Source organism: Polyodon spathula, chromosome 1 (genome assembly GCF_017654505.1).
Source record: "Polyodon spathula isolate WHYD16114869_AA chromosome 1, ASM1765450v1, whole genome shotgun sequence".
Classification (NCBI taxonomy): domain Eukaryota; kingdom Metazoa; phylum Chordata; class Actinopteri; order Acipenseriformes; family Polyodontidae; genus Polyodon; species Polyodon spathula.
Genome location: NC_054534.1, coordinates 105,760,344 through 105,785,842, shown reverse-complemented (window position 1 = coordinate 105,785,842; position 25,499 = coordinate 105,760,344). Strand labels below are relative to the sequence as shown.

The following is a 25,499-nucleotide window of genomic DNA, read 5'->3' as shown; positions in this document are numbered from 1 at the left end:
AGATCCTGAGAGTACATAGAAAAAATAATTTAAAAAAAAAACACTTTTTAAAAAATCAAGAACTTCATGTTTACAGTGCAAAAAAATGAAAAGTTTTCTGAAAATTATCATTTATTCGATTTATTTCAACAATTTCCCAGAAATATAATTTTTCAAGTGTTTTAAGATAAGTGTATCCTACCTATAGAACTACAGGGCAAAGGTTGTAACATGTATCCATACTGTGCACAAATCATTTATATACACTTTTTTTTGCTTTGTGAAAAAAAAAAAAGTTAAGAGACTATTAGGCCTATCACTCACTCTTCCACTTGGCAGTAGGTTTGTGTGATAAAGTGGCATGACAACCTACATCCCCAATCCTGGCACGGGACATTCCATTTCAGAGAAATTATTTTTCAGTTTAAAACTGATTTATTTACAAGCGGTTTGTGCTGCATCGTGTGTTAAGGAACTTTACAATTCTACTCAACAGATGCAGCACTTTACTGTGAGGTAGAATTTGCAGGGATAGACCCTGCACAAATCCAGTTTGATCAGGGGGACTTTTCAAGAATGCAGAGGAAACTCAAAGCGAACAACAGACACAACAAGCTGTTAAAATATATATATAAACAACAACGCCCAGGGTCACCTTTTCTCATATGAACGCTCCAAAAAAGAAAAGGCAACCCAGGGCCGGCCTAGATTTTGGCCAGCTTTTCGATGCGGCCCAGGGCCTGCAATCCGGTATCCTACGTATAGAACTACAGGGCAAAGGTTGTAAAATGTATCCATACTGTGCACAAATAATTTATAAACTGATCAACAAACCGGAGAATGTGTATTGAAAATATACTGAATTAATGCAAATTTCTTGAGCACATTTTGTAAGTATTTCCCAGTACAAGTATGAGTTTCTTAACATGGATAATTACATACATAACTTAATGCATACGACACAAAAAAGTCAGCATCTTACATTACTTGGTCAATTACAAACAGGATGGAATAAGCTTAGTAACAGCAACAGGGCAGAATAAAAAAAAATAAAAAAATAAGCACAGTAATAAATTAAACAAAAATCACACTAAACACATGCTGAGAGACACAGTGGAAGCAAGTATACGTCTGCAAGTAACATTATATGTGTTTAAGTCAACAGCTATACATTTTATCAACATTCGTCAGATGTATTCTCCCATAACTAAGACATTGAATCAAATATAGATAGGAAACTACTGTTTCTGCTAGTGGCACTGGAATAAGTTTTAAAGTGGGGGTGCTGAAAGCCATTGAACAAAACTGTAACCCCTGTATGTGAAGAAAGTCATGCAAAGCCAAGGGCTGCAACTGCACGCCCAGCACCCCTAGTTCCAGCGCCCCTGGTTTCTGCTAGTTCCCTATCAAAGAAATTGGCGGGTTTTGTTACATGTAGGACTGCTCTTTGCAGCGCTTTTGTATAATTGCAACACACGGCAATACTATCTAGCAATTAGTGTATGTAAAAAAAACATAGTTAACTATAACTCTGTATATAACTGTGTACCAAACAAGACTTAAACAAACAGCATACATGTATCCATTTTACAACCTGTTCAATGTTAAATGAAGGACTGGGACTGCTATCAGCATCAAACTTATTACATAATAACTCCGTAGAATAGACTGGATTACCAGCACTGGCAGAATGCTCACAGTGTATGAAGACGAGTGTGTTTAAATAAATATGAGCATGCATGCTGTGTGAGCCCTGGGCTGGTGTGATTACAAATGACTAGCCCCCAGACAGGGTAGCATTCACACAGGGCAAAAAGAATAGACCCACAACAGGGTCAACTGCCCAACAAGCTGAGACCACCTATTTTACCTAACTCGGATCGGACCACTTTAAGAGAGCCAAGACCATTTGAGACGTGTTCACACAGGTCTCCAATTGACCCGATCTGGTCCCAAGGGGCAGAGCATTTGCTCAAAGGCACCATTCACATGGGAGTGTTTGGATGCTCTCGAGGTGCGCGGGGGTCACTGGTTCACGCCCAGCTCTTGGCCTGGTTACAACACCACTTACTTCATACTGCACTCTAACCCTTGTAAATTGTGTTGGATAAAGGTGTCAATAATAATAATAATAATAATAATAATTGTGTGGCAGGCTGGCGAGTGGATAGAGGCCCAGAGACAGACTGCAGTTCAAAAAAATAACTATTTTATTATAAATAAACACAAAAATAAAAGGGCACAAGGGCCAAAACAAAGCAATTTAAACACAAAAAGACAAAAAAAAAAACTTACAAAAATAACAATTTCCAGGCTGGGCAATGCCTTCACTGGATTCAAACTTTTAAAACAACCAAAAAACCAACTTTCTTCCTCAGCTCCCTCTTCCTTAATGGAAAGCAGAGGCCTCCTTTTATGTCAGGTGGCTGGGTGCTGATTGATCGTTAATTAAACTAATCATCTAATCAACCCCAGCCACCTGAACACAATGAACCAACGCAGGTAGGGGAATTTAACCCCATCCCTGCCAATTTCTAAAGAGCAGAGCTGTGCTCTGCCACAAATTGTTATTATTATTATTATTATTATTATTATTATTATTATTATTATTATTATTATTATTATTATCTGACATCCATATGAGCGATCTGAGCTTAGCAAAGAAACATACAATACACTGCTGCCAGCAAGCAGCCTACTACTAAAGTGTTAGAAAATACTGTATATCCTTTTACAGCCAGTTATTTAGTAAAAATACTACTGAACTACAGAAACAATAAAAAATGCAGGAAGGATGCTTACCAGGGCCGATGTCAGGGAGCGTTCGCAATTTATTAGAAAAGAAAAATTTTACCCTAAATTTATTTGATTTAAATCTGATATATATATATAATATATATATATATATATATATATATATATATATATTATATATATCTATATATACAAAATTGACAAATTTGGTCCTTGTAAACGATCCTTACCTTGAGTAGCACCACCACCTAGCCTTTGATCGGGAAACAACATCGTCAGCAGTCGTACCTGGCGGTCTAGATTGTCCGAAAAAGGCGCTGATACACGGTGACTGTACTAACATAGTTGAGTGTTGTTTGTTCTGATAAAATACTTGAAATATTCACCCCTTGATTCCTTCTCAAGTTACCACACACACACACACACACACACACACAAACACACACATATATATAATACCCGAAAGTAAATCGCAATATTTTTAAATAAAAGTAGCCGGCGCAAAGATTACGATTTATTTTCGGATATTATTGTACCAAAAAATGAAAAAAAAGCATATTCCTTTTGTTATGAGACATAATTTTTAACGTTATTTAACCCCGATGTGGAATTGATACCATACCATGCCTACTACAGGCATAAACACCACAGGGCACCAATAAGCGCCAGATCGACTAAGAATAAAACCCGCCCTTACTGTGGCACGAATGCAGACTCATACACGACAGACTAATGATAAAATACTAAAATAAATGCATTTAAAAAAATATGCATTTGGAGAAATTTGTCACGTGACCGGATATACATCTAGCATATTATTAAACGTTTTACCACTTCTTTAGAGTTTATACGTTTAAAATTCCCATCCATATGCACGTCATGAAAAAATAACTGTTATTTGTGACATCTGCCTTCAGTTAAGATTAAGTGTACATGTATTGTAAGGGCGGGTGCCACAGCTGCCAGGCAGGGACTTTCCTTGGATCAGTAGGCTGGAGGAATTCCCACCACAGCTTCCAGGCAGGGACTTTCCGGGATCAGTGGGCTGGAGGAATTCCCCCCACAGCTTCCAGGCAGGGACTTTCCGGGATCAGTGGGCTGGAGGAATTCCCCCCACAGCTGCCAGGCAGGGACTTTCCTGGATACCTGGGCTGGGGAGTTTCCCAGATCCCTGGGCTGGGGAGTTTCCCCACAGCTGTCAGGCAGGGACTTTCCCCGGATCAGTGGGCTGGGGAGTTTCCCCCACAACTGTTGGGCAGGGACTTTCCCGGCTGGTGAAGTGTCCGCTCTGCATTGGCTAAAGCGGGCACTGCCTCCCTCCTGCTCCCCTATAAAAGGGACTGAGAGCTGGACATTGGGGTTAGCCTGGAGAAAAGGGACTGTGACCTGGAAATTGTTTAAACTTGTTATTTTGGTCAGTATTTTGTGTGCAAAATAAAGCCAAGTGTTAAACTTCAAGAAACTCTGTTTTGACATCTTCTTGACATCGCTACCGTATATTGTTGCGCTCTCATTAAATATAAGTTATTTATATCCAAAATAATATTTTAATTGCCTGCTCCCTGTTTGTGTGACTGTCAGATGATACGGTCGTATTGCAGTTTGTGTTAAAATGTCCATACTTGTAATATATTAATACTATATTAATACAATAATCCAGTATTTTACAGTCACCAGCATTTTTTTTTTTTATTGTTTTATTTATTGCATCTTTGTTATAGTGGCTTGATGTGGTAATCTGCTAACTGCATATTCCATATTTGTATACTATAATAACTGATGACTAATACAGAGACATATTTATTTATTTTGCTTGGAGTGGAAAAAGAAAAAAAAAACTTTGTACTTATACAATACTTTTTTTCAATACAATTCAGTAAAACACGACTTACTCCAATGCACACACCGAATGCAGTGTTTGCTTCAGGACTTACAGACTGAGGGTCAATGTGGCCCCCTCTCAGATTTTTAGGGGGACATTTTCTTCAGTGAGGGGGTCAGTATGTTTGATTCAGAACCAACCACCATTCCTTATTTTTGTTTGTTTTAAAAATCCCAACAGAGTTTACTGACCTATTGTTTCTGTAGAACAAAAAATAAAACTGCAAAGCTGTAGATACAACCAAGGTGTCTCTACAATACTCACTGTCACGTTTGGGGAAAATATTGGGAAATGTGTCACAGTGATGCTGGTGTATTACTGAGTGAAGTATATCCCCATCTGAGATAGTGATAATAAAATGAAACCACATTGCCAACAGATACAGTTTAATAGAAGTAGTATTTCAATTCCATTTTCCTGACTGGTAAATTCTTACCTCCCAGCTGCCCCTTTATTTTGACAGTTTCCATATCAAAGATGGCATTTTTGTTCTTTGACATTTTTTCTAATAATTTCCTTAATTTTGATTCCGGTGGTGTTTTCTCAATGCAAGATGTATTGTAGTAATAAAGTGCTGGATAAAATCAACTATATATATATATATAACATTTTTTGTCATAGAAAAGGCACATTTCACATACTTTATAACTTTACCGTAGGCGGCTACGTTTTTTTTTTGTTTGTTTTGTTTTGTTGTTTTTTTTTGTGTGTGTGTTTGTTTTGTTTTAAATCAATGATGCGGTTTTCGTTTCATAAATCTACTGCACTTTGTCTATAAACTGTACTGCAGTACGCAGAAGTACAACTTTCTCCCATTCACTTGCTAGGTCACTCCGTAGCTCCAAACATCACACAGATATTTTGTCTAGCAAATAGATAAGTTTACAGCGGATGAATTTCACAGTATTTTTAAGCACAAATTTACACAGGTCTACATTTCAACAGTCTCTGCCGAAGCTGATTACTTGTTCTTCCTGAAGTAATGGTCATGTGTAACAGGGATACGGGGTTATATTTGCCATGTTATTAACAACCCTAATGTTGTCGCCCAGGCTTTACTGCGAAACTGACTGTAACCAGGGAGGGTGTGCGCGCATTTTACTGGATTGGTGAATAGTGGCACGGGAGTTTAATTATGAAAACACAAGTGTAACCAAACCAGTAAAAAAGATTAGTCTGTCGCCAGACATGTCATGTTAATACAAAATGCATTAATTTACTGCGTATTGGTATTACGACTGGTCTGGGAAGGGGGGGCACACGGGCGCGTTAAGAAAAATTCAGCGGGACATTTTTTTTTTTATTATTATTTCATAAGGTGTAGATTTACGGTTTTGTGTTGTTCGCCGAGTTCAATTAAATCAACCTAATTAATATATGTATATAAAAAAAACAGTGAAAACTCTAATCAGAAAATAATTAAAACGATTTTCACAGGGCCCAAACTGTTAATGTTAATTTGTGATATTAAAGCTGAAAATCGTGTTAGAAGTCACGTTCAAAATCCCCGTTTCTTTGTTTAAATTTCCAATTTCATTGCAGATGTTATCCCTTTACAGGAAATTGCTGATAGCCTTAGGAAAAGAAAATACATTATACATTGCAACAGTTGGTGCTGTATCTTTTTAGGAATGCAGAATGTGTCTGACCTTTTTTGGAAAAAAAAAAAAAAAAAAAATTCCAATTTAAGATTGTATGTTTTACTGGAAAATAATGATATAGAAATGTGTTACAAGTTTTAACAGTTCTTTCAAAACAAACAAATTCCTAATTAAAAAGATTTTGTCTGTTTCTTTTTTCAACTTATTTTGTTTATTTATTTTGTCAGGTTCATTAATGTGAGAAAGAGCTTTATGGGCTGCCTGGAGTCTTCACTTCAGTATACAGGTTGCACAGCTGATTAAAGATGCCCTGGTGAGAACTGCTTCTTCCTGCATTATTTGTTAGGTCAAAACTGCATTAATGGCATATGCTGCTAATAAGTTCTTAAGTAATGTAAAAGAAGCCTTTACTTCAGAATAGGTGTGCGAAAGTCTTTATTAATGACCACATGCTTTTAATAAGCCCTTTATTGGAAACAAAGTCCAACTCTGGGATAGTGTTATCCATACATGGTATACTTTGGTTTGCTGCTTTATTACCAATGTATAAATCATATAGAAGCAGCTAGTAGTACCTACAATGGCCAAGACCAGTCTTCACTTCAGTATAAGGCATGCCAATCCTTTATTAATGTCCACTAACCTGTTAGTATGGCATGCTTGAGAATAAGCATAATAAGAACCTAACAACCCTTTGAGGCTGTACATGATGTATTGTGGACTAATTAGTCACAAATAAATGCCTAATCTGCAGTGCTTAAAATAAAGTGTTACCAAAAATCTACTAGTTTCTACTTTTTCCAGAAGTACCTTTAAGCTATTCCTGCTAAAATGTTCTCTTTTGCGGACTGTTTGAGAAGCCATTTTCCCATTCTCAGAACGCACCCAAACCTCCCCTGTTAATGGTGGTTTTTATAGTGTGACCTCTAACCTCAGGGCTAGTCATTAGCCATGGCCCGGTGGCCCGGGCCCGGTAGAATGCGCAGTTTGGCCTGTAGTTATGAAGCACCACAGGGCCGAATGGGCCGGTAACATTTAACTAGTATAATATATACAGTGCACATGGCTTCCGTTTCATGAATCCAGGAAAATGGGCCAGAGTGCTGAAAATGAATTTACAAACCATTTTTTAAAAACATAACTACGAACTAATCCTAACTGTCCCGCCGCGCGTCATATTTGTTGTACAGTCAGAATCTGAGACTGCGTACCGAAGTGCTGTGTTGGTACTCGTTCCCGTGAAATAGCAAATCTTTTACAAATCGGGTTTTCTACAACTAGCAACCAATGAGCCAAAAGGAGCGCGCTGAAATCAATAAATCATAAAGAATGTAATTATGAAAAAAAAAATGAAGACGAATATTTAGAGTGGAGGCTTCATTATGGCAGTGAAAAAAAAAAGTTACGTTCAGCCTTGTTTGGCGTCAGTTTCCCAGACTTGCAAATAAAACAACAGCTTTATTTGTTGTGAATTCAACATTTCTTTAACATCATGTCCAGTCTCACAGTAAGATGTCCCGATGGATACCCAGATACACAATCGAATTGTCTAACTTTGATTTGGGATCTGATGTGTTCAGGTCAAAAGTGCCGTTCACAATCTTTCCAGGGCTCGCTGGTATCAGCCAGCAAGATTGGCACTGACTTGGGAGAGGCTACACAAGCGACAACGTTCAAAATATTATTGTTTTTATTTTGTATTATGAATATTGTTTTAATAGTGTTTATTATTAGGATTAGGGATGGGAATTTCGAATAGTTTCCTATTTGAAAACACAGGGTGCAACATTTTTGTGTATTCGATTCCCTTACGTTACCAAGAGTAAAAAGGCAAATGCGTGTGCACAAGCAGACAGCCTAACAATGTAAGCAGGTAAAGTTTAACGGGGTTCACAAAGTGTTCAAACAATGTACAAGACGAGATTCCTTCGTTCAATACTATATTTCCTTAGGCACAAGTTTTTTCCTTTTGTTTACTGAACTAAATACAGAACTCAATGAGCGGCAACGTCACAGCGCGTATCTCTTCCAATTGAAGCAACAGTAGCATAATATTGCGCAAACCACCAAATAACATTTTTTGCTGTAGTGTATTCAGAATAAAATAACACCTATCATATAGGAACCTAAATATTCTACATCTGTGTTAATTCTAACAAATAATATTTATAAAATAATCTTAATAGTGCAAATATTGTAACCTGGCCAAAACAATAGAAAATACATTCCAATATTACAATAGTTTAACGTTACTAATTACAACTAGCCATCGAGTATTGACATCAGATGAATGCAAGTCAAGTTACTTTGTTTATTCGATAACCTGTAAATAATTCAAAACAAGGACACCTGGTTGTGCTTTTAATGGTCAGTGCAAATGTTCCCGTTACCCCATCCATTCACAGAAAGTCAACAGTAGATGTTTTTACATGGAACTGCAGACCAGAGTTAAAAAATAAGTCCTTTCCAACTCCAAGTGTCTTGCCTTTTTTATTAGTCACTGCGTTGTTGTGCTTAACTTTTAGTGTCTTTTGTATTCATCATAATGTTAAATTACCTTTCTAATTTCAATGTTACCCAAGTTTGAATTACCACGTTTAGCACGTGCTGTATACACGTTAAATGGCTGAAGTAACACATATTGAAAGGCTTCGTTTAGCCACTTCCTTTTGAGACGTGGGCTCTCTTTGGTTACCATACACAGTTAGGACCATACTGAAAATAAAAACCATCAAGAAAAAATATATAAATATATTGGGCCAGATAAAACTGCATCCGGGCCAGTAAAAACACGAGCTCAGTGGCCCGAAGAGCCAGTAGTTAAAAATCTAAACGTAGATCCCTGAATCTGTCGCATGTGTTCTCATAGATGTTATAATTACATTATTACAAAATTAATCAATGCAATGCGATGCTGTTTTATGGTGCAGTCACACACACACCTTTAACTTACACGGGAATAGTACATAAACACCAGGTAAATGGAAAATGTGGTAGTAGGATATTTAAAAATGTAGTTTTTATTTCACATGAGTAAAACACACTTTCTGTACCAATTTTCAGATAATACGGCATTGCTAACAGACCTGTCGTTGAGAAGCACAGCGCGGACATCGATTCGAGTGGATCATGGAAACCGGTGGTAACTGATCGAATTAGCAGGTGATATGTGGTGGAAACGCCAGTCACACTTGAACTCTGACCTCGCAATATAGAAACAAGCTCCTGCTTTCTTTTCTTGCCTGTGTAGGTGGCGGCGGTAAAGGTTGAGTTTCATAATATGCCCTCTCCAGCTGTAACCTTTAGTTGTAATTTTTCATATTGTACGTTAGTTTGTTACTGTGACCTTTCAGTTTAAGTAGAACACGATGCATAACCCACTTTACACTAATGCCATAATACAAAATGTGATAAAAATGTTTGTTGTGTGCTTTATTTTATATAGAAAAGTTTTCATACTAACTTGTACTTGATGACATTAATTCATAAATACAATTTATGCATATGATTAATACCTTTTCATGACTAATTTGAAACCATTGATGTCTGAATAATAACTAAAACCGAGTTATTAATTATTAATTAATCTTTTTACATAATTTATTTATTAAAATGTTTGTGTATGCTGTTACTTGATTACTTTCTTGTTCACAGGCATCTAAAATTACAGTAGAATTTTTTAATTTTCAAAAAAAAAAAAAAAACATGTTTTTGACTGATTCAAATTTTGCTGCTGATGTATTTATTTTCAAAAGGTTTTTTTTTTAGGTGGTGCTGGAGCTGTGCTGTGTGTTTTTCTTTCTTTTTATTTTGGGGGGGTCCAGTACCAGGGCCCAGTAAATCTTAGCACTGCATTGTGCGTGCATTCATACTGCATCTGCAGCGCCTCAGGTGTTTCACACTGTAATTTCAATCATATTGTAGCGGCCGGATATGTGCAGGGGTTCTGGCGGTCGATGAATAGGCAGACAACAGCGTGCAGTGAAAATGTTAGGTTACTTACCATAACCCTGGTTCCCTTAGAGAGAAGACAATCCCCAATAACATTTACTTATGGGTTATGCCTGCCCATTGGGTAGATATCGTTGCGCTCTCTATACCAGAGCTGCCGATAGAAGGAACAGCAGCATATGAGGAATGCATAAGCACTGTCTAACCCAGAGGTTAGTGGTGTGAACTTACACCCTCAAGGACCATCATGCCTAATGAAGACAGGGCAGGGTCTACCACATTAAGACAGTAGAACCTGGAGAAAGTATGCAGCGTAGCCCAGCTAGCCGCAGCACAAATATCAGACATCGAGGCCCCTCTGAAGAGGGCCCAAGATGTAGCCAACCCTCTAATGGAGCGTGCGGCTACCTCACCAGGTGGGGGCAAGCCAGCACCATTATACGCAGTTGAGACTGTATCCACAATCCTGTGTGACAGACACTGCTTAGAGAGGGACTGTCCTAGGGTCTGTGTCCTGTGACAGACAAAGAGCTGGTCAGATTGACGCAGAGTTCTTGTCCTATGCACTTAGCATCTCAATGCCCGCACTGAGCAGAGGAAATTCAATCTCTCATCCTCCACTGAAGCAAACGGAGGTATAGGCAGGAAAGCATACAAAAATGCTTTGGGCCACTCGTGTGCTAGGGCGTCTACGCCGAGTGGACTGCCTAAGCGGTGGAAGGAGTACCATAGGGGCAATGCGTCATCTCTGCCGAGGTGAAGAGATAGACCTGCACCTTCCCGAACCATTCCCAAATGTGCTCCACTATCTGAGGGTGGAGTCGCCGCTCTGATGGATGCAGTCTTTTCCTGGAGAGGAGCACATGCTTCACTACATTTTTGGATGAACCACTGTGCTTGTCCCACCCCTCTCAACAGATCGAGGATGGCGAGAGGCTGTCGGCTGTACAAGATCTGAAAGGGGTAGAGCCCTGTTGAGCTCTGTGACACCTCTGTCACTTCCCACCTCTGTCAAAGCCCAACGTTTTTGCTCTTGGTTTACAAACGTCTCTTCAAGGTCTGATTAAATTGTTCCACCAAAATGTCCGTCTGTGAATGATAAACAGATGTCCTGATGGGACGTATTTTTAATAATTTATAAACCTGCTGTAACGTGTTAGATAAGAAGTTGGTCCCATGATCAGTCAAAATCTCCTTGGGGATCCCTACTCTAGCCATAATCTGCATTAACTCTGTGACTATTGCAGCGGCACTAGTGGATCTCAATGGAACTGGGTATCATATTGCATAAAATACCACTACTAATATATGCATATACCCAGAGTCAGAAGATAGCAAAGAGCCCACTATATCTATTGCAATGCGTTTAAAGGGAGTGGAAATAAATTGGCAGTGGAACCAAAGGGGTGGGGCGCACTCGACCTGGTGCTACTCGCTGGCAGTCTGGGCATGTGGCTACATATTTCGACACATCAGTATGAACACCTACCCAACAGAATCAAGCCAATATCCTTTCCCTTGTTTTGTCAGCTCCAAGGTGTCCCGCAAAAAGGATATCATGCGCCAGCCTCATAACCTCGGTCCAGCAAGACGGGGGAACCAATAATTGTGTTACTGGCTGTCCTGTTCCTGCGGCTAGATTCAACCTATATAGTAATTGCCCCTTGATACTGGTGTGGAAATACTAGCGCCCAAGCGCTATCAACATCCTTACCTTCAATAGACCGGACCTGCCCCCAAGCGTGCACTACTTACGGGTCTTTATGTTGCCCCCACACTATGTCCGCGTTTGAGTACCACATGTCTGGTACATTGAGAGGGGCTGGAGTAGCATCTGCCCTAGGTGGCCCATTAACCTCGCCCACTCAGTCACACTGCATTCCAACTCCCTTTGACTGGTGTTTGTTACCATTCGAGCGCTCTTCCACCAGACCCCAGCCTTGTCTCAGTGATGCTTCCTCCCATTTTGCGGTCCTTCTCTCTTTATTTGTTTTTATAGGATGGAAAATAGGAGAAAACATTTCGGCTTGAAAAGGAAACACATCACCAATTTGTTCCTTTTTCTTTTTTTCTGCCACATTTACGTGTGTGGCTGAGACTGCCATTATTTGCATTAATTCTTTAAATTTTGGCCAGTCTCGGCCCAGAAAAACTGGATGTGGCAACCTTTCTACCACCCCTACTACCAGGTGACATTTTATCGGTCCTTGAAACAGGGAGAGGCAACCCTGGTTAGCTGCAACTCTGTTGTCTGACAGGTATGCGCAAATCGTACTGGAGTCAAGCCGAGCCCCAAACACATCGTGCACTGCACCTGTGTAAGCCGACTCTTTGCATCATTGATGGTGAGGCCCAGCCTCTGTCATGACTGCCGTGTGGGCCACTGCTCCCCTCGAGACTGGGACAGATCAACCAGTTGTCGAGATTACTCTGATTGGGGACCAGGATAGCGTCCACGCACTTTGAAAAAGTACGATGAGCTAGGGAGAGGCCGAATGGCAGAACAGCAAACTCGTAAAAGCTTCTTTGAAAAGAGAAGCGGAGATACGTCCTGTGCTATGGATGAATGGTAACGTGAAAGTATGCTTCCTGTAAGTCCATGTTGGTGAACTAGTCAACCGGATGGATAGACTGGAGAATGTGATGGTGCGTCAGCATTTGGAACCTCCTTTCTTTTAAGAACCCATTGAGGAGCATCAGGTCTAAGATGGGGTGAAAGCCACCATCTTTTTTGGATACCCCTCTCCGTAGGAGGCGGTGTCTACGAGACGAATGGCTCGCTTGCAAAGCAAGGCGGCCACTTCCTTCTGAAGTACCGAGGCCTGGAGAGGGTCTGTCACAAAAGTATTCGAGATGCCTCTAAAGGGAGGAGGTCCCAAGTGGAAATGAAGCGCGTAAATGTTTTGCACGGTTGCGAGCACCCAGGAGTCTGAGATGCAAGCATGCCAGTACTGCAGCTGTTGTGCTGAAAAGGGGGTCTGAGGCTGCCAACCTTCAGGGGCCCTGCTCGGACTGCTGAGGCTGGGGCTGGGCACTTTGGAGTGAGAGTTTAGGACGCTGGCCCTGAAAACGCCTCCTACGTTGCTGTTTTGTGGACGGACCATGACCTGAGTTCCCTCTGCGTTACCTGCTGACGTGCCCTGAAGGTGATGCCTTACGTCACCTTGCGGAGCTGTGGGGATTGGAAGTGTCCCGATGACAGTCCACGTCTGAGGAGCTCACCAGCAGTTCAACCTGCCCCATGTCAAAGTACGAGGAGGGAGCAACGTGGCCACCTGCCGGGACGCCTCGCGCTCCCGGTGGGATCTCTGTAAGATCTCCTCCACGTCTGGCCCAAATGTATATCCTGAGGATATAGGTGTGTCAAGCAGTGCAGCCTTATAGGCATCAGGAACTCTGGCTTGTGACAGCCACAGCTGTCTACGAGCCACAATCAAGGTAGCCAGGCCGCAGCCAAGAGCTTGCTCTTGGAAACCAGACGGAGATCTGCAGCAGAGTGCTGGACAGAAGATGTAACTCCGAGGCCATGATCTCAGGTAGCGGGGCCTCACGCAGAACACTGCACATAAGCCGTTAGCACACTCGCCATGTTTGACAGGTGAGTTACCTGCACCTCTGCTGCATACGCTTGAGATGCATTACTGTCACCTTGCACTGAGGGTTCGGGCACGTCGGGTCTCTAGCCAACCCACCCACCGGGGGGGCCTTAACCAGGGCCGCGATGGTGGAGTCTACCGAGGGGAACCCCACTAGGCCAAGCTTTTTCACGCCTTCTAGAGAGGCAAGCAGTGTGGTCTGCTTTAGCACACTAGGACCTGAGGCTGGACGATCCCAGGGGGAGGGTACCTCCTCCATGAAATCTAGGAAGGCCGGAACGCCGAGTACGCTCCCATGTTCTCCTTGAATTTATCAAGATGAGCATCAAGGATATGGACTATGTGGGACATCCTACAGCCCATTGTGCCGTAGTTCTTCACCAGAGTCTCAACCAGCTCCACATAGTTTTCGGCCTTGTGATTGCCCAGAAAGCACCGAACCACTGCGACAAAGCTATTCCAAGCCGCTTTCTCCTTACTAGTGAGCTTCTTGGGGAATTCATTGCACTCCAGGATCTTCTTTATCTGTGGTCCAACGAAGACACCGGCTTTGACCTTTGCCTCAGACAGCTTAGGGAAGAAGTCTTGAAGGTACTTGAAGGCTGCCAACTCCTTATCTAGAGCTCTGACAAATTGTTTCATAAGGCCCAATTTGATGTGCAGTGGTGGCATCAGCACCTTCCGGGGGTCCACCAGTGGCTCCCACTTGACGTTGTTCCTCCCCACAGAGAACTCGTTCTGCTGTGGCCAGTCCCGCCTGTGGTAGTGCGCCTTGGTGTCCCTGCTGTCCCAAAGGCAAAGATAGCAGGGAAACTTGGTAAAACCGTCTTGGATACCCATCAGGAATGCCACCATTGCAGCCTCTTGATGCCATCTCAGAAAAATGCAGATATGTATCCACTTAGGCAGCTGGAACTAAACTGAACTGGTGGGCTTAAGGCCCCTGTATTTATACTACTATTTATATTACTGGAAAGTTCTAGAAAGTTCTAGAAGTTACTCCAAGTTTACTCAGCACTGAATCTATCTGGAATGTCCTGGAAAATAGGTAAATTTCAAAATATCACTGTCCTGGTCACAAAAGCAAAGTTTGTGGGGAATAATAGCCATTTTCTATACTTTTGAGGCATAAGCAATTAGGAAATAACACTTACTACCCAGGAACCAAAAAAAAAAAAAAAAAAAATGTTACACGGTGTTATAGCTTCATTAAAAGGCAGGTAGCGTGGAAAGAAATAAACTAAACAATACTGAATTACAATTAATTTGGCTTACTCCGAGAAAGCTCCACCTTGAGCATCACGTGCACTGTGTGTCCCGAGAGCCGTGTGCAGCGAGTACCGTGCAGCACCATGCGATCATGCACTAACCCTGGGGTGCTTCAATCCTTCTGGTGCACCCATAGACATGTCTGCAGCTGACATACGGCTTTTGTCTGTGAGAGGAGTATAAACCAGCTTTTAGAGACTAGGGGTGCATCACAACTTTAGGTCCCAGACTATTTTTTGGACTTCTTTATTTGACCTTTTTATAAAAGTGGTTGTGTTTATTTATTTATTTTCGGCTATATTCTTCAGTATTTAATTAGCAGTGGTTCCAGACCTTTTGCTGAAAGTAACAGTATCATCAAACAAAAGCTCAATGTAGGTGGATAAGAATGTATTGTTCCTTTCTTTTTTCCAGTTGTTGCGAATGCATGTGTGCTGCCTCATTGTTTTCCAGTTACATAGAAGTCCAGACTATTGAAATGTCACTAATTGGCTTGTTATTGAACCTGAAAAACAATTATAGATTTCAGTTAAACCAGTCATAAGCAGGAGTTGCAAAGGGCGTTGCGAGTAGGAGAGATGACCTGGCAATCTACACATTTACCAGTTAATCTATAGATTTACTGATAGTGTAATTTATATATATATATATATATATATATATATATATATATATATATATATATATATATATATATATATATATATTGACTTAAAGCATTTGGACACAATATAGGTTACCTTCATTGCAAATTTAAAAAAAAGCGAATAGAACGCTACACATGAAACTAAAGTGAAAATTAAACAATAAAAGCTATGAAAATCAAGTGTACACAACCATAATCTAAACAAGTAAAAAAAAAAAAAAAATTACAAAATTTAAAGAAATAAACCACAATATTACAGTAGTACCAGAATTCAAGTTTTATAATAAATGCATGTTTGCTGTTTCTTTAAGAACTGCCCATTTGAGACTTGTGCACTAACTGGAAGTGCATGGCAGGGAAGATATGGTTAGCTACAAACACGTGTAAAACCTGCATACCCCAATAAAGAAAAAAACAAGCAAAGAAAAATAAATACATTTCAAAACAAACATTAGAGGAGCCAGTATTGCTGATTTTAATTAGAAAGTCATTTGATTTTAAAGCTTTAGTCATAAATCCTTTATCTAACATTTTCAGCATGTAGGGTTAAATGGTGAACATTGAATAACTCCACTGCAAACTAAAGTTATTGTAAAAATCCCATTCATAAAATGATTTCATCCATAAAGGTGCTTTCCAGCCTCACGTTTCCAAAGTGTCACGTTTAATAGCTTGATGGATTTCTCATTGCCAAACAGAAAAACAGCAGAAAGCACGAGTTGTGCCAATTAAAATACATTCCTCAGCTGTGCTGGGTGTCACTCAAGTGTCGTCTGCAACCTGAGAAGTGGGTTGCAGCAAGCAGAGGGCGTGGAATGCTTGGTCATACGTGCAGTGTGTAAATCAAAGGAGGTTATGAGGTTGTGTAATGCAGTGGTGAGACCACACATTGTGGCCTTATGGAGAGTTCAGTAAAGAGCAGCTAGATTAATTTCAGGCCATAAAGGGTTGAGCTATGGGCATACTGTATTTTATCCAGGAACTGAATCCATTTATCCTATAACAAAGAATAATTATGGAGGGCACTTGGTTAAAGTCTTTACAATCCTAAATGCTAAACCATGTAACTTTGCTAAATCCTTCTAAATCTTTAGCAGTGTCAGCCCTTGTCCAGCCAGTCTCAATTACAGTGTAACTTCCAATGAAGAACACGGATGCGACCAATTTATAAAAATAAATATGTACCATGGTAGGGGTATAATCAGAAAGTATACACAACCTGAAGACACAAAGCTCGGGGGAGAGACACACCGTATACACCAGCCGTGGAACAGGGATGTAGACTACATATAGAACTGGGCTGAAACATTGTGAATGAACTGTACAAATAACAACTGTAAAGTTTTAAATACTGGTCACAGCAGGGGTGAAATTCTGCCAGTACACACCGGTACTCAGTACCAGGGCTTTTTTATTTACTTTTCATCCAATTTGCATGCATTCCATCCACCCGTCTCAAATGTGGCCAAAGCAGTCACCCAGTAGCCCCCTGTGATGGGGTACTCTGCACCCCTGTGCATATTATGTATTATTTTGTATTTTATTATGTATTATGTTTTGAAGAAATTTGTTATTGTTTTTAAATACCTCGTGAGAATGTGTGGCTGTCGGCTAGTAATTACTGAATTAGCTGACAGTCACGAAGATGTATTAAACTCTTGAAGGCTATGGCTGAGGGGTTAATAAGATCATTAATAGCCAGTTAATCCCTCGGCCATAATATTAGGGAAAATATTGGAATATTCAAATGACCATTCAAATGCACATGAATTTGAAGGTAAAACTCCATGACAGTGTTGACCATAAATTAAATAGTTGACAAATATTAGATATTAGAAATAATTATCACAAGTGTTTTGCCTTGCACTGGACCACCTTCTTAGAACGTGCGCTACAGTTTCTAAATGCACGTGCTGTTCGGACAGTGGGGTTTAACATAAAAAGCAGGATCAGCAAAGTAAAGTGCTGCTTCAGTTCAGATTTGACCAGCGTGTCAGAATCAGGGGATACAGATATAGGTCAGGCAAGAGAGTGGGCAACTTTCAAAAAAAGTGGAAAATGGCAGAGGGGGAAGGGTATTTCCCTTTCATGCTAGAAAATGCTTGCTTTTTTAAACATAAAACGGTGCACTCTGAGTCACTTCTGAGTGGTTAATAATAGAAGAAAATGCACACAATTGCAAAAAACAATTGATAAATATCTACTGTTTATTATACAAGAACTTACCTAAGTTTATTTTGATTTTCTGTACTTCCATAAACATGCTGCATTTGTTTCCTGCTGATGCATTTGTCTCAGTTAATTGCACAACTTCACAGAAGTGTCTATTTTAACCGGTTTAATTTTCAACTAATTTCTTACAGCGTTGTCGTCAGATCTATATATATATATAAAAAAAATAGGGTTCCAGTACATATCATTTTATATGAATAATTAAGCAGATACATATATTGTAGGCTCGGAGACCTTGCTCCTGGTGACTTTGTGCGTGCAGCTTTGAATTACGTCATCACGGAATAGGTCACATTCCTATCTCACGTGACAAGTGAAAATGAGGCTTTTGCTCACTCCTTGTGTTGTGAAACGAAGAGGTAATGCTTCAGTAATTTAAAGTACTTTTTAAAATGCTATGAATATTATGTGCATGGTTATACTTTACAATGAAATGAGCACTGTACATGTCTTGTTTATATCTTTTACGCAACCATCCCAAACGAGTAGGCCCCTATATAGCTGATTAATATTTTTTAAAACAAAAATGCACGACATGCAGTTTTTCTCCTTATTTACACTATTCCAAAAATTAGAGAGACCAGTCTGTCTGAAAAAGTGAAAATGCTTTAGGTTTCCAAACACAGGCCCAACTTGCAAGGTAAATCTTACATATGGCGGTCAACGTTGTTGTTTTATTGTGGTCCTGTTTTCTGTTATGAGGACAGTAATAAAAAAGGTGAATAGCTGATAAAATGTGTGAGGCATATTGCTTTCTGCTGTTAATCCTTTAATGGCAGTGAGAAATCCTACAAGCTGTTAACGTGATAGACATATTATTTTCGATCAGCACAAACTTTTCGACTTTCACCGGCATGAGATAAGGATCTGAGGGAGAGCCCCGCCACCCTGAATTTACGAATCATTTGGGATGCTACCTGTTACTAAACAGGTGTAGGGTGCTATTTTCAAAACATGCATGAATATTGAATGAATAAGCAAACTAGCTTTGACCACTGTAATGTCTAACCTACAGACAGTAAATGAATGTACAATAATTGATCTTGTTTGTTGTTTGCTATCTGTTAGAAATTGTAGTTTTCAGTATGGTTGTGAATTGTAATTGTTTATGTGAATTAGAGTGAGAATTTGTATGTCACATAACAGCAGGGGAAACACAGAAAAGACTCGCTCTGATTGTGTAGAAACAAATCCTTGCAGGCTGGAATGCACCTTTATGGATGAAATCATTTTATGAATGGGATTTTTACAATAACTTTAGTTTGCAGTGGAGTTATTCAATGTCAGTTCACCGTTTAATCCCTGCATGCTGAAAATGTTAGATAAAGGATTTATGACTAAGGCTAAAAAATCAAATGTCTTTCTAATTAAAATCAGCAATACTAGCTCCTCTAATGTTTGTTTTGAAATGTATTTATTTTTCTTTGCTTGTTTTTTTCTTTATTGGGGTATGCAGGTTTTACACGTGTTTGTAGCTAACCATATCTTCCCTGCCATGCACTTCCAGTTAGTGCACAAGTCTCAAATGGGTAGTTCTGAAAGAAACAGCAAACATGTACAGTAAAGCCTGCCTTAGCGACCACCTTTGAAGAGAGACCACCTGTAACAAGTTATTATTTGCAGAGGCCATGGAATGTTTTTCCCCTATAATTTCACTGTGACAAGCGACCACATTTTCTTACTCTCATTCATAAAAACAAATCTGTAGGAGAAACCGAACTTTGCTTCGGCTTCATCCTTAGTATGAACTGAAACTTGAACTTAAACAAACAGAAAATTGAACTTGAAAGGAAGAGGTGAATGTGTTGAAATGAAAGGTGTCCGCTACTGCAAGTTACAGTTTAAAACTGAAAGAAGTCAACATGAAAGTGAAAAAAAAAAAGTTTCTTACCTAGGAGGAAGGTGTTAAAGCAATATCACAGCTAGAAACCAATTTGTGTTTCTGAGACTCCAGTTTGGAGTCTCAGAAACACAAATCCAAAACCTGTTTCAACAGAAGGTACACATCGTTGCGTTAGTACTGAATTTCCTCTTCTTTTGAAAAAAATAAATGTTAATAAACCCACCAAGAGATTTTAAATACAATATTCCTCCATCCAGGAGAGCAACCACAAAGAAAAGATGTTAAAATCAAGCCTCACTCAGGACAACAGGAAGCTGCTAGAGACTGGAAGATGCTGGCAGATGTTGGTCAACGGCTTATTTTTCCACCTGAGATTGCCACCACTAACCTTCGACCAGACATTGTCTTCTCGTCTGGATCAGCACGCCTTGTTCATCTGGTAGAGTTAACAGTGCCATGGAAAGATGCTGTGGATGAGGCTTATGAGAGGAAGAAACTTTGATATGCTCAACTAGCTGCTGAAACGGAACAGCGAGGTTGGAGAGTCCGAGTTTACCCAGTGGAGGTGGGTTGTCAAGGATTTGTGGCACATTCTACAACCCGGTTTCTCAGAGACGTTGGGTTCAGTGGCCAAGAGTTGCATCGCACAGTGAAGAACTTATCTGAAGCAGCAGAAAGGAGCAGCAACTGGCTGTGGTTGAGACGGAAAGATTCTGGATGGGGATCTCAAGCACAATAGAAAGAAAGCAACACTGATGCACAGGTAAGTAAGCTGGGCTGAGTTGAGTGGGGGATGGAGGGGGGTGATGCTGGGACACCAGAATCACTGTTGAGCCCTCTTGATGTGTCGTGGACTAGTCAATGAAACACTGAGGATGGAAGGTGCCCACTTGAAGACCCCAGAGATGTACCCTACTTAGCTCAATCCAGACTGTTGTCATGCTGATGCACTGGGGAGACCGCACTGGCTTGATCCCTGGAGCCAGCATCGCAGCCGTTTTGTGTGCTGATGTGCTGGGGAGGCAAAATGAGCTGATCCCTGGAGCCAGCATTACACTTCAGCAATCAACACTAGACAGAAGGATATCTACATCATCAGATGGAAGACAACGAAAATGGATGGAGATGCAGATGGATCACATTAGTTTAATGCAAAGCTACGTCTTGGTGCTTATCTTGGCAAGAGCCGAGTTCAAATCAGCATGAAGTTCAACATCTACTCTCATGTAAAGGAAGTCATCTTTTATACTGTATAAAAACATAAAGTTTACAAACAAGAGGAGGCCTTTCGGCCCTTCTTGCACGTTTGGTTGTTAGTAGCTAATTGATCCCAGAATCTCATCAAGCAGCTTCTTGAAGGATCACAGGGTGTCAGCTTCAATAACATTACTGAGGAGTTGGTTGCAGACTCCCACAATTCTCTGTGTTCTGAGTGCCCCTTTATCTAATCTCCATTTGTGACCCTTGGTCCTTGTTTCTTTTTCAGGTCGAAAAAGTCTCTTGGGTCAACACTGTCAATACCTTTTAGAATTTTGAATGCTTGAGTCAGATCGCCGTGTTGTCTTCTTTGTTCAAGACTGAATAGATTCAATTCTTTTAACATGTCTGCATATGCCCTGTCTTTTAATCCCGGAATAGTTCTGGTCGCAGTTCTTTGCACTCTTTCTAGAGCAGCAATATCCTTTTTGCAGCGAGGTGATCAGAACTGAACATAATATTCTAGATGTGGTCTTACTAATGCATTGAAAAGTTTTAGCATTTTGTTGACCTTTTTTATAGCTTATGCACATTGTCTAGATGAAGACATTTCTGAGTCAGTCAGTCAACATAAACTCCTAGGTCTTTTTCATAGATTACATCTTCAATTTCAGTATCTCCCATGTGGTATTTTTAATGCACATTTTTATTGCCTGTGTGCAGTACATTACACTTTTCTGTATTAAATGTAATTTGCCATGTGTCTGCCCAGTTCTGAATGCTGTCTAGATCATTTTAAATTACCTTTGCTGCTGCAACAGTGTTTGCCACTCTTCCTATTTTTGTTTGCCTAATATTGAGCCCTGTGGTACTCTACTGGTTACCTCGCTCCATTTTGAGGTTTCTCCTCTAATTAGTACTTTCTGTTTTCTACATGTTAAGTACTCCCTAATCCCTACTGCGTTCAGTTTGAGAATTAAGCTGTTATGCAGGACTTTGTCAAAAGCTTTCTGGAAATCTAAATGAACCATGTCATATGCTTTGCAATTATCCATTGTCGATGTTGCATCCTCGAAAATATCAAGCAGGTTTCTAGCTTAAATGCTTCTTAACCTCCTTGTATGTAAAGTTAATTTAAAATAAATAAATAAAAACTAAGATAGTGTAGTAGTGGCATACATTTAAAAGCACATGATTAAAATTGTCAATGCAACGATCAGTAACAATAATAGCCTGTCAGTACGTTGTGAAAGTGCCCATTTTACAGCTCACCTTTGAAGAGAGACCACCTCTTACAAGCGACCACTTTTGTTTACTCCACTGAGTGATCACTCTTGGCAGGTTTTACTCTATTTTCATTGTAAAACTTGAATGTTTCTTGATGCTTCTCTAATGCACCTCCAAGTGTTGCTGTTTTATACAGTCTCTACACCCCTTTGGGTGCTAAGCTTAATTACTGGTTTATCTCAGCATCCTGACCACACAACTTCTGCTTACTCCAGTCAGGTGAGCGCAGTTTTATTGACACTTTCTCAGGCAATAAAACAGTATTTCCCTGATAGCAGCCAGATAACAGCATACTTTGCGCAGCTGCACTCAGAATCATAGTTTTGTACTTTTAAGATTTTCATTAACTCTTCAACTTAATCTCTAAATGCACACTTCATGATTAGGTAAGGTTAGGTAAATCCCATGTCTGACTTGTTTTGCATAGGCTGTTGAACATGGTGCAGTAAAAAAAAGAAATTGCACTTCTCAATTTTTGCCTTCAGTGATCAGTTTCTTAACTGACTGTGCAAATGATAGCAAGATTTACACTCTAACCAATTCCACCTTATATAACATATAGATTATATTATATATAGATTATATGTTATGGTAAAGCCCCTTCGTGTCAGGTTAGGCCAGGGACTGTTTTATGTCGGTGTGCTGACAACAATGTCATTTTCCATTTCAACTGATCCTGAATACTTGAGAGAGCGCTGATATTAAATTATCACCTTTTTAATTACCTTTCTTTCACATTTTTTAGCTTTGCCTTTTAAGTATTGAATTAATATATTGAATGGCTGAAGTAAAATAGTTTATTTCTAGCCTTGTGTTTTCAGTGGTAAAGTCCTGCCATGGCCTATTGCCCCGCGGGAAGCCTGCGGCTCAAGCGCTGTCCTTCCTGGGATCCTTAGCACTCCTTCTGCTGTGCAATATTCTACTCCATATTCTTGTCCAATCATGTTTGCGTTCCGGTTGTGTGTAAATTAAACTGTATTAAATTTCTATATTGTTATAATATATTAATTTTCTCTTTTTCTTACTGAGTAAGGATTACAGAGTAAGGAAACAAAACCAAGCAGCTACTGTGGGTGTGCCTACTTTAGCAGCTTGATGCTGTACTAGTGTCGTTATCAACACACTCTTACAAAGGCTTGTTTTACAAGCAGGCTGCTTCCAGTCTCGTGTCTGTACCAACTGGAAGGTTAGCCAGCAGTTCTCTATTAAAGGGGATTCCCCTGTTAGTACACCACTAACAGTAACTGTGACACTGTTGCCCCCGTTCCTGCTACCAATACCTGAACCGAGGTTACCTTTCGTCGGTACCGAGTGGCACTGACTACTGTGCATACTATCTGTATACTCTGTGCTCTACTATGCATCCTGACACTGTCTGTCATTTAACTGACACTGTGTCTTATGTGTTGTGACACTGTCTGCTGTATGCACTGACACTGTGTATATTGTACACTGCTGTCACTATATTTTAAGTGCATTTTATATTGTACACAGACACTAGTTTCCATGTGTGTTGTACTGACACTGTCTGCTCTGTGCATTGACACTGTCTATTGTGTGCAGTGACACTGTATCTGTGTTTGTACTGACACTGTATACTATGTGTAGTGACGCTGTCCTTTTTGTCTACACTGACACTGTCGTGTGCACTGATACTGCATTGTGTATTGGCATTATCGACTGTGTGCACTACTGCTGCATTGACACTGCTTGCTGGTACTACTGTGTGCACTACTACATAATACAGAGTCTGCTTCTACCATGACTAGGTTTCATGCAAGACCAAGATGCCTCTAGAAGACAGACATGTTAAGTGCATTGTCTGTCTGAGTCCTGATTGTACTTCATGCGATTTCTGTGCCCCCTTCACCAAGCGTATACTGGACTGTCAGCTTGCCAGTCATTCCAGAAAACGTTCCTTCACGTCTGCTCAGCGCTCGGCATCGCCACACTCGGTCAGTGCGGCTGGACCCTCCTCCCGTGGCTTTGTGTCAAGGGAGGGTGAGCGTCAGAGTCAAAGGAGTCCAGTCGAGAATCCATGCTCCTTGCCTTCCTCCACATCTTCTCTGCCTTCTGCCCCTCCAAAACGGAAGAAGAAAGCTCGGCATTCATGTTCTGCAGATAGGGAGCAGATAGATGAGATCTGGGAGGTCCTGTCATACCAGCAGGTTATTCTTACTGAACAGCTGCAAGACCGCTCAACAGCACTGGTACCCCGGTCTCTTCCCCACTCGCCCCACCCGCCCCTGTGCAGGCAAGGGCATGAGATCTAAGGGGTGATGCGCTATCTACTGTCGCCTCTGAGGAGGCTCATGAACAGGATATAGCATTCCCATCTGATAATGCAGGCTCTAACAGCGCCCAGCTTTTCTTATCGGAAGAGCTTATGCCCCTGATACAGTGGGCTACTGCAATTTTGCAGCCCACAGCACAGTGGGCTGTGCCTCAGGCGAAGCAGAACCACAGAACCCTGGGTGCTCACTACTGTTCAAACTGGTTACTCCTCCCGTTCCAACGCGGCCCTCGTCCCGTGACTGTATCAATTCTCATGGACCCCCAAGCCGCTGCTCTGGTGACTCAGGAGGTAGCAGCTGTGCTGCAAAAGTGGTCCATTTACATAATAAACCCCTCCAGCAAGAATGGGGGGTTCTATTCCAGGCATTTTCTGGTGCCAAGAAGGGATGTTGGCCTCAGACCTATCCTCAATCTCACAGGTAAACCTGTATCTGAGTCGGAGACGGTGCAAGATGTTGACTTTGCAGTGGCTGTTTCAGCTCAGCAGGCCAAGTGTCTGGTTCACCACGGTAGACCCAAGGCAAGCCTACTTTGACATTCTCATAAAATCAGGCTACAGGAAGTACCTGAGGTTAACTTTTCAGAAAACAATATAAGAGTTCGGTATTCTGCCATTCGGCCTCTGTAGCTCTACGTGTACTTGGAAAATGTGCATTGAAACAATACTGGCCCCGTTGAGACTCAGAGGCATCAGGGTACTTAACTACCTGGACAATCAGCTCATTTTGCGCCGAGTCTCCAGCACAGATACAGGAACATAGAGCTTGTTACCAACCACCTACATCGGTTGGGTCTGAAGGTGAATTATGCAAAGAGCCAGTTAATGCCCACCCAGATATTTACCTATCTAGGGGTGCACCTGGACTCAGGGCTCATGTTGGCCACCCTGTCAGACAACAGAGTGGAGAGAATAACCGCCTGCGTAGAGCTATCTCAGCTCAGCAGAGCACTGCCAGTAGTGGTTTTC

General features: G+C 40.8%; 1 long non-coding RNA gene across 3 annotated transcripts in view; it reads left to right on the top strand.

Moving 5' to 3' along the window:
* LOC121302444 overlaps positions 1–25,499 on the top strand; it is a 50,508-nt gene that overhangs the window by 14,202 nt on the left and 10,807 nt on the right. For 2 of the 3 annotated variants that reach the window (XR_005947709.1, XR_005947712.1), the window contains exon 2: positions 9,280–9,378. This is a non-coding gene — a long non-coding RNA (uncharacterized LOC121302444). Of the gene's footprint in view, positions 1–6,443; positions 6,530–9,279; positions 9,379–25,499 lie in introns of all 3 variants that reach the window. The other variant, XR_005947705.1, reaches the window with a different exon arrangement.